This window comes from Dermacentor andersoni, chromosome 4 (genome assembly GCF_023375885.2).
Source record: "Dermacentor andersoni chromosome 4, qqDerAnde1_hic_scaffold, whole genome shotgun sequence".
Classification (NCBI taxonomy): domain Eukaryota; kingdom Metazoa; phylum Arthropoda; class Arachnida; order Ixodida; family Ixodidae; genus Dermacentor; species Dermacentor andersoni.
Window position 1 is genome coordinate 129,373,784 of NC_092817.1, and position 9,478 is coordinate 129,383,261.

At 46.3% G+C, this 9,478-nt stretch overlaps 1 long non-coding RNA gene across 1 annotated transcript in view; it reads right to left on the bottom strand.

Moving 5' to 3' along the window:
• Window positions 1-9,112, bottom strand: part of LOC129386463 (uncharacterized) — a 32,318-nt gene extending 23,206 nt beyond the window's left edge. Inside the window, exons 1-2 of the long non-coding RNA XR_011893636.1 lie at window positions 9,007-9,112; window positions 1,648-1,701 (exon numbers count right to left, since the gene is read on the bottom strand). This is a non-coding gene — a long non-coding RNA (uncharacterized lncRNA). The remainder of the gene's footprint in view (window positions 1-1,647; window positions 1,702-9,006) is intronic.
• Window positions 9,113-9,478: the final 366 nt, after the last annotated feature.

Genomic DNA, 9,478 nt, shown 5'->3' on the forward strand with positions numbered 1-9,478 from the left:
AAAAATTGGCAGTGGCTAAGCTCGGCTATGCCATGATATATGTAGTGAGAGCTAAGGCATAGCATGGTTAGCCTTGGTTAATTTCGATTGCAAGTTCAGGTTAGTCTGGTTGTCTAGCTATGTTGCCGCGTTTAGCCAGTTGTTCGGCGCGCTGTTCGTCTGTTTCCTGGGCGACTCGTTTCCTCTTCATCTCGCTCCGATGTCGATTCCAGGCCTCCTCCTGCTTATCAGAATTGTCCCCGTCCATACTGCCACCTCAACTATGGTTGCGCCACACGCGAGCTCCCCTTTTCAATCCTCCGACATGTTATCATGCATGCGACGCAGCTGGTAAAGCTTTCGGTTTAATATATGGACACACTCTATGCAATAACTACTGGAGGGCACTGTGGTACCATTTTCTACCGCAGCTGCAAACAAAGCGGCTCATCCAACATGGGAGGGATGGACAGTACATGTATTCGTCCTTTTGTCCTTTTTGTCTTCAAATGACTTTGCAAACTCATCATTTTCGATTAAGTACGGGGCTATAAACAATTCAATCACATTATTTAAACTGTCCCACACCGGAATTTGAACACAAGACCTCTAGCACACAAGGCTGCTTCTGAAACCATTACGCCAGGGGCGCATGCGATTGCAAGCGGCATAGAAAACCCTTTCTCGCGTACAAGCGAGCGCGTTTCGATCCGCAGTTGCACAAGAAAGTGACGCATAAGAAACAGCGGGAGGGCAACACGACGCTAGGAACCCCACTGAAAATTGAGAAAATAGTCTCTCTCTCTCTATATATATATATATATATATATATATATATATATATATATATATGTGTGTGTGTGTATGATTCGTAAGGGACAGGCAGATTATGGAACCTAGAGGGATTCTCTTGCAAGGTTCCCATGTTCAGGACTCGAACTTTTTCGGACCTCAGGTTGCTCAGAAACATGGCCGCCGTCCTATTTTATGGAATGCTCTTGATGTACTCGTGCATTCTCCAGCCGCAGTCAGTGTTAAGGAAGTTCCTCAACAATGTCTCGTGAAAGACCTTTTCGAGGGCTCTCACAACAGAGTCACCCAGAGCAATAAGCTCCAGTTTACATAGGTGAGCAGGACCATCCTCGGAAGAGTGGGCTACGTAGGTGGTCTGCAGAAACGCAAGGAGGACGCTAGGATCCTCCTGCACGTGAGGGAAGCCATTAGGGCCGCACCGATCCCATGGAACAAGCAGCTCTAACATACTTGAGGAAGGAGAGAGGAATGACCCAGGGACCTAGGGAAGGCCTCTGGAAAGGACGTAGACGTGAGGTTCGTTGAATTCGCAATAATGCTGCCATTACAACGTGGATGCTCACTCGTTAGTGCCTATCCCCATCATATGATGGCGCTGTTCCTGTTTTCTCCCATTGGATCCTCCCGTAAAAACCGATGGCTTAGCCACTACCACGCAGTCGCGTCGTAACTGACATAAAAAAAAGCTAGAAAGGCATTGCTCTGGCATGCTTAGGAGCATTCAGCGCAAGAATTATGCGGTAGGTGGTGCGGCAGTAATTTGTGTTCCAGAAATTCCTTATCGTCACGCCATGCCTAGTAGCATCAGCCATTTCAACAGACTTTCTTCCTTGTGTAAGTAACCTTTCCACTTACCTGGTGCCATAGCTATGCCATAGATGCCCCCCATCGATTGTCCAGCTCCTCCTGCTAAAAGTAGAAATGAAAAGATTACGCATAAGGAAACCATTTTACAAATAAATAACGAAATAATCCTGCTTACGGGGATTTCAGAGAAAACTGAATAACTAAATAACAGTCGTAAGAGTCCCTGAAGGATGTCACGTGACTTAGAATGATTGATGAATTGGTGTACTTACACGTCAACTTGCAATGTGTTGTGTTCGCTCAAGCAAGATTGCATTATATAAATTTCAATATTCTGTTTGCGGCATGTGTACAAGTGTGGAATTGAAGCCAAGCAGCATGAGGCACAAGTGCTGCGCTTAGCACTAAATCAAGAAATATAACCCTAAATTTCGTTTGGATGCATAGTTATTAAAATGCAGCACTCATACGCGGTAAATACGCAATTGTTAAATTGAAGTTGTGGAGTTTTACGTGCCAAAACCGCGATATCATTATGAGGCACACCATAGTGGAGGACTCCGGAAATTTGGACCACCTGGGGCTCTTTCACGTGCACCTAAATCTAAGTACACTGGTGTTTTCGCATTGCGTCCCCATAAACATGCGGCCGCCATGGCCGGGATTCCAGCCCGCAACCTCGTGCTTAGCAGCCCAATGCCGTTGCCACTAAGCAACTACGGTGAGTTATTCCATTGTGTTTCGCTCAATCTATTTAGGACTTATTTTTAAAAATCTATTTTAAGCATAGGAGTTCTCTTAATGGAAGTGTTCTCCTTAGAGCTGTTCTCTTTAGTTGAAAAAGAAAAAACAGTTGTCTACATGCACACCAGCTGACCCTGAAGGTCAGCTGGTGTGCATATTAGGTATATTACTATAACACTCAGTTTGCATGAAATTATTATCTGCCTGATCCCGTAATATAGTTCATGAGGCAGAATATTGCGTCTGCTACTTTTAAGAATCAGCTGGTGTGTATGCAGACAACCGCTTTCTTTAGATTTAATTATTTAACAAGATCCCCTTTGTTAGAAGCTAAAGCTGTTTTGCCTGTGAAAACGAATTTTTCGAAGATAGGGAAATAACCTGTGTGAGAAATCAAAACGACCAAGCATATAGGTGAAGATGTTCATATATTATATTCTTATAAATGATTTCCTACATATATCAAAATGCACACTTGAAGCCGAGCAGCAGTGAAGTCAAGTCCTTAGTACAAAAACTAAAGTTAGCTTCACGCTGCAATGTAACTTGGCTGTGGAGCATCGGTATAGTGTCCAGATCGCACACTAAGGGTTATTGGTTTGAACCAAATTATCGGTGACAATCCCTTGTGTTGCCAAGGCGTTAGGGGCTGATGTAACGAAGATAGCCGTATTCCAAGTTGAAGCCTGTTTAGAGCAGTAATACAGAGCTAAGTATGCTAAGTATGCTAAGAGCTAAGTAAGCAGTCCTTTGTCGTGCCATGTTGTCCTTGTCGCCGGCAGTCTACTCTACAATAGCTGGAGGGGCCGTAATGTGGATCTCCAATCCTTGCCATAGCCGTCGCACTATCCGCACGTAGTCATCCCGAGCGCCGTTTTTCCTTTTCACAGCTTTTCAATCTCCAGGCCTACTTGGTGCCACCGAACCGCTGGGGTTGGGTATTTGCGCGTGGAAGATTTAGACCGATATACCTATTAGAACGGCTCTCTAGTGCGGGGTCTGTGCGATGAACAGAGCATTATAGCAGTTAACAGGACAAATAACTGTCGTGGACTGGAAACGCGGCAGCGCAGAAGCAGCCATTAAGCTATCGACTACGCCTTAGTGTCAGGAACGGTCTAAGAACAACTAGACAATGTTGCTATAGATGTGCGTGGGAAAGGTAGCCAGGATAGCAATTACAAATGTTTAACCTTAAAAGTTGATAGATACACTATAGCAAAACATTAAGTAATGGCAGCAGAATGCTTAAAAATGAACGAACAACAAATAAAAGAAATCGCAAACAACACAGAAAAGAAAATGGAGGCGTTTGCTACAGAAGTGCGGGAATCGGTACACGTTGCAGTAGGATATAATTCCGACGCGGCACAAAAATTGTTCGGTTGGAAAGAGGGAAGCCCATAAGGGGTGGAACAATGAAGTAAAGAAAGCCATAGAAAGATCATCGAGAAGCCAAATAGTTGAGGTTACACAAAGAAGAGATACTCGTTAGATGGAACGAATACAGACAAAAGAAAAGGGTGGCGAGCGAGCTTGTGGAAGAGAACTATAAATGCACAAGAGTGCATTTCTACCCCTTCTTCACAATTAACAAAGGGCTTCGTATGTTTAATAGAACACCCTACTTTTTTAGAGTCATCCGGACGAATCAGGCGGCACAAAGTAGCAAGTTTTCGCGGCGCGGAAAGAACGGGTGGTATACCGCATACCACTGAAGTGTGGAAAAGAGTATATCGGCCAAACTGGCCGATGTATTAATGAACGCCTGCGGGTGCATAAGCTTTCGTTGAAAAATGGATATGGTTCAAACTTGCCGCTTCATTGCGAGGCCTGCGGAAATGAGGATGAACGGGCATGTGAAGCGAGGCTTCATGATACGACAATCATGTATAAAAGTAAAGATTGTGTTGCGCGTGAATTGTTGGAGGCCAACGAGATTAAGAAAAGAGGGGACAACTGTATCAGTACCCCTTCTTTGAATATATACTCGAATGAAAGCATGTTTTTAGATAAGATTTATATTTAGATTAAGCGTGATTCCCTTTATCTACAGTGTTCTCGCACGTGCGCATTCACATATTTAGTGTCCCTCCTTTTTCGTTCCCCTCTCCTCATGGCTATATAATCAGCCACCTGTCATTTCAATAAACAGTTGCAAGTAGCGCCTTGTCCTGTCTGTATTTCTTCTTGTGTGCCGTCACTTTTGGCGCTTAATCTATTGAAAGCTATGCACCAACTAGCCCCACAACGTGTTTTACTGTTATCTTAGAGCTTCACGTTCTCGCGTCGAAATTCGGCAACCGCCGTGGTTGGTCAGTGGCTATGGTGTTAGGCTGCTGAGCACGAGGTCGCGGGATCGAATCCCGGCCACGGCGGCCGCATTTCGATGGGGGCGAAATGCGAAAACTCCCGTGTACTTAGATTTAGGTGCACGTTAAAGAACCCCAGGTGGTCGAAATTTCCGGAGTTTTCCACTACGGCGTGCTTCATGATCAGAAAGTGGTTTTGGCACGTAAAACCCCATAATTTAATTTAATTTTTTTTTCGAAACTTGGCAAGGGCTCTGGCGGTCTGGTCGAGCACACTCTTCGGTTATTATGCGATGCTTGGTGACTGGTGCTTGTAGAATCCTGAATGACGTTGGAAAGCAGTCTTTATATCGTTGGAAAAGACGTTTGAGCTGTTGGCGCTTAATCATCGGGATACTTGAATTTTTATAGAATTCTGGTGCGGGAACGCGGCAGAATACGACAGTACAAATGCATTGCTGGTTTCCTTAATTTCATCCATGTACGCGATCGTCGTGACCTTGTTGATGTGTTTGAACCCCTGGCTGACGTTTGTCAGCATCACTTTGGATTTCCCTCCGTGCAGTTAAGCGATCCGTATTGCGACGCAAATTTCACGGTTGATCAATAGACGTTGGTCGCCCTTCTGGCACCTTATACTTCTGTGGGGGTTTCGGTGGCAACAGAAATAACAATGCTGGAGCCAGGCTGGATACTCACTTGATCTTCGAGCACACTCAAGGTGTGGTGACTACGGGAGCTCTCCGGCGGTATCGCTTGATCATCCGAGAGCGTTATCGACTTCGACGTCAGGTCGATGTTTGCGCCGTGTTAGTTCAGGAAGTCCATGCCTAGAATGACTTCTCGTGAACCCTGTTGGAGGATTACGAAGCTGACAGAGTAAGTCTGGTCATGAACGGTAATTATTGCCGTGCAGATTCCAGCCAGCGTTAAGAGGTGTCCTCCAGCTGTTCGAAATTGAGGGCCGTTCCATGCAGTCTTGATTTTCTTCAGCGTGATGGCAAATAATCCACTGATGACGGAGTAGTCGGCTCCTGTGTCCACTAAGGTGGTGACTGCGCGGTCGTCGAGAAGCACGTCGCGGTCGGTTGTTCTTTGTCTTGCGTTGTAGTTACGTCTTGGCGTCGGATCGTGGCTGCGTCGTGTAGACGTGTGGCTGATACGTCACGTCGTCAGGTCATTGGTCGGTGCATTGTTTGCTTGCAGAGTTCGTCGGGACAGCGGCGTGTCGTTGTTATGTCGTTGAGACAGTCTCTTCGGGGTCTTCATCCGCGGCGGAGGATCTGCGTGAGTTCGACGAACAGCAACTGCACCTACATCGGTTACGGCCTTTAGTTTTCCGAATATGGGTTGACAGAGCGGTCCCCGGCTGGACCAGTGTATAGATGGCGCTGCGGCGACAGGTAGCGGCCACCTGACGGCGAACGGGACGTTAGTCGGCGGCTCCACTGAGTAGCGGCGAGGTAGTCGGCGATATCACGAGGGCATTCACCTTCCTGAGGGCGCGGTTCATTGACGGCGAACCCTCGCTGTCCCATCTCGCGGTAGGGACATCGGCGGTAGATGTGGCTGGCTTCTCCGCGGTGCTAGCACAATGAACGGTGGTCGAGGGCGTGCCAAATTTCCGTCTTTCTCGCGTAGCAGCGCTGGGCAACGGGTGGGCGTGCTGGCGACGGTGGCGGTGAATGAGGGAATTGCGGCATTACGGAAAGCAGGCGCGGTCGCAGACGGGGACCTTGATGGCGGGCGACAGCGGCGTAGGTCATCACTTCTGGTTGGGCCTACAGTTTGTGGTTGCGCCTCAGGATCGCCAAGCGATCGCTGGAGCTCTTCTTTGACGATGTCGGCGATTGAGCCCAGTTCAGCTTGCCACTTTGGAAAGAGCGTCTGCAGTTCCTCGCGAAGGACCGCTCTGATTGTATCCGGCAGGTCGTCGCTGCCGAGTGCTTGAACATCGGTGTGGCTTGCGGTCAGTGGTCGGCGATTATATTACCTTGTCCGCATATTGAGCGTCTTCTCAATAGTTGTGGCCTCGTAAATAAATTCGGCAACATTCTTACGCGGGCTGCGTATCAATCCGGCGAAAAGCTCTGTCTTCAAGCCGCGCATCTGGAGGCGAAGTCTTTTCTCTTCCGGCACGTGTGGGTTGGCGTGTTGGAAGAGGCGAGATATCTCCTCCGTAAAGATCGCGATGTTCTCATTCGGCAGCCGCATGCGGGTTTCCAGTAGAGCTTCGGCTCGCTCTTTGCGCAGGACGCTCGTGAACATCTACAGGAAGCACTCGCGGAGCAGGTCCCATGTAGTCAGCGTTGAGCCCTGGTTCCCAAACGAAGTCGTGGTGGCGTCTGCTAAGGTGAAGCACACATGCCGCAGCTTGTCATCGGAGTTCCAGTTGTTAAATGCAGCGGCCCTTTCATGTTTCCTCCCGGTTATACGGGTCTTCAAATGATGATCCACGGTAGGTTGGTGGTTCCTTGGACTTTTGTACCACGATGGGGGACGCTGGGGCTGCCATTGGGATTCACTTAGCGACGAACTTCCTGGTCGTCTTAAGCAGACGTCCGTGCTCCTTGGGCAGTCCTTGCAGTCCACGGCTGCCTCGCTGGTTTTAGGCGACGTTGGTGTTTTCTTCCGCGTTCAGGCTTGGGCAACGGCTTGTCGGGAGCGTACGGAACATGAACAAAACACGTCTACCAGATGTTACGTGGTAGTGACGGTAAAGAAAACAGCGAAACTGTGAGCAACGAAACTAGCGTTTTATTGGGCTAACTTGTGCCCTCAAAAATAGACTACACTCAAGGAACAAAGAGAGCGGCGACTACAGCCGGCGATCGTCGAAAATCTGATCTCCCAGTCAAGCGCGTCGGCTTTTATACACGAGTCATCGAAGGTTCCAGATTAATCGATGATACCCGCGCGCCTTCCAGAAAGTTCTACGCATTTCACGTTGTAGATGCAATCAGATTACACAAGCTCCGGTTACAAATAGAACCATGAACAACATTCGAGAAACTTCCAATACATGCGGGCGCGTCCCGTGCTGAGCGATAACATTTTTCAGACGGCGAAAGTGTTCACCCGAAAAAGATAAAGTTTACGTGTGACTATAAACAAGGTATAAACAACATACCTCAAATTGTTGACTTGAAAAGACCGGGAAAACCAACTTTACGTTTCTCATAACGCGTGAAAATAGGGAGAGAACTAGCATTCAGTAAATACTTTCAGAGAACAAAACTCTCCCACTAACTAGCAGCTTTCGGTACACGTCACTAATAAAATGGCCCCCACTCGCTTTAAATATGGAATGGCTCACATTGTTAGCGCTCCCAGTGAGGCTGGTAAACTTTACAAGCGTTTTACATAACACCTCAAAACAGGCCGAAAACTAGGATTTCGTAAATTTATTTGAATCTCTAATTAACACATCTATGTTTTTCGTGTCTGTCTGCGTTTCTGTTCTCAGAGCTCATTTTTTGAGCAATGCAATTGCAGCAAGCCCAAGCATGCAATATTTTAACCCAAACTGTTCAAAATGCGCCTGCATGTCTTCTCTATGATTTCGTACGTGTCATACAAATTTAAACATTCGCTAGTAATCGATATTTCTCTAAAAATTACGATAACCTACACACAATGGTTTTGAATAGACTTAGTCGCATTATCAGCTTCGCTGTAAATTGCATTGAATACTAACACTAGATTTGAGCACATGGGCTCCAAGTGTGTCACAAATATGTAGCCTTTTCTAAATAAAATTTATTATGTGCCGTCTTCAGAGGAAATTTTGGCCGGAATGTTAAGAAAAATGCGGAAGGTAGACATAAGTCGAGAAGAACGGTATACTAAATGGATCTGCTTTCGTGCGTGCCTGCGTATATATGTTTTAAATACCTGACCATATACGAATTCGCACACTTTGTTTATTAACAAGTTTACTTATGCATTGTGGAAAAATCTTCCCCTGTCTTCAGTCATGTTTGCAATTGATGCTGTGCCCCCATTTTTCTGAACTGATGCACGAAAGCTTAAAAAAAAGAAGCTTATCCTTTCAGCACTGGGTAAATGCAACATTCGAATTACGAGTGTTACACTTAACGATTTAAATTATTTATAAGTGCTTCTAGCTCACAATTTTGTGTGTGTCTCTACTCTGAATTTTGATCACGGAAAGCTCTTATGCACACCTTGCACACCTGACTGAACCTGTCTTTCGCACTCAGCGCCATTACATGTGGTGTAGTAGAGCACATACTACTTTCTAGGCTATTTCTGCAAAGCGAATTTCTGTAACATGATTAATGTACGCAATGGAACTGCTAGAAAATGCATATCGAAAAAGTACACTCACCCACAATTGAACCGACGATAAAGACAGCCAGTGCGCAAGCCTTCATGATAGCTTGCTTTAGGCAAACCGCCACCCAAGTTTGCAGCCCATTTTTATGCAGGTGCAGTAACAGCTGCAACGACCCAGCGTACACAATGTAATAACAATGACACGCACCTGTTTCATACAGGAGTTCTTTTTCTTCATCCGTGGCCTACTCGCTTGAGTCAAGAATCGCTTATTTAGGCACCGACGCACTGTTATCAAGCGCTGGCTTACGCAAAATGAAGCAACGGGAATAATCAGGGGCACAATTGTAATGTTCACTTTTACTCCAGTTCTATTAAGGGTTTCGTTCCATTCTGAGTGAAGTCTTCGCTTCAGGTTTAGAAGGAATTAACAGAATTAGAAGCGCATCGACAGAATTTAACTGTAAAAATAGCGTTTTAGTGCGATTAAACTTTTTTTATCTACGTCAACCTTTTGGAGCGTA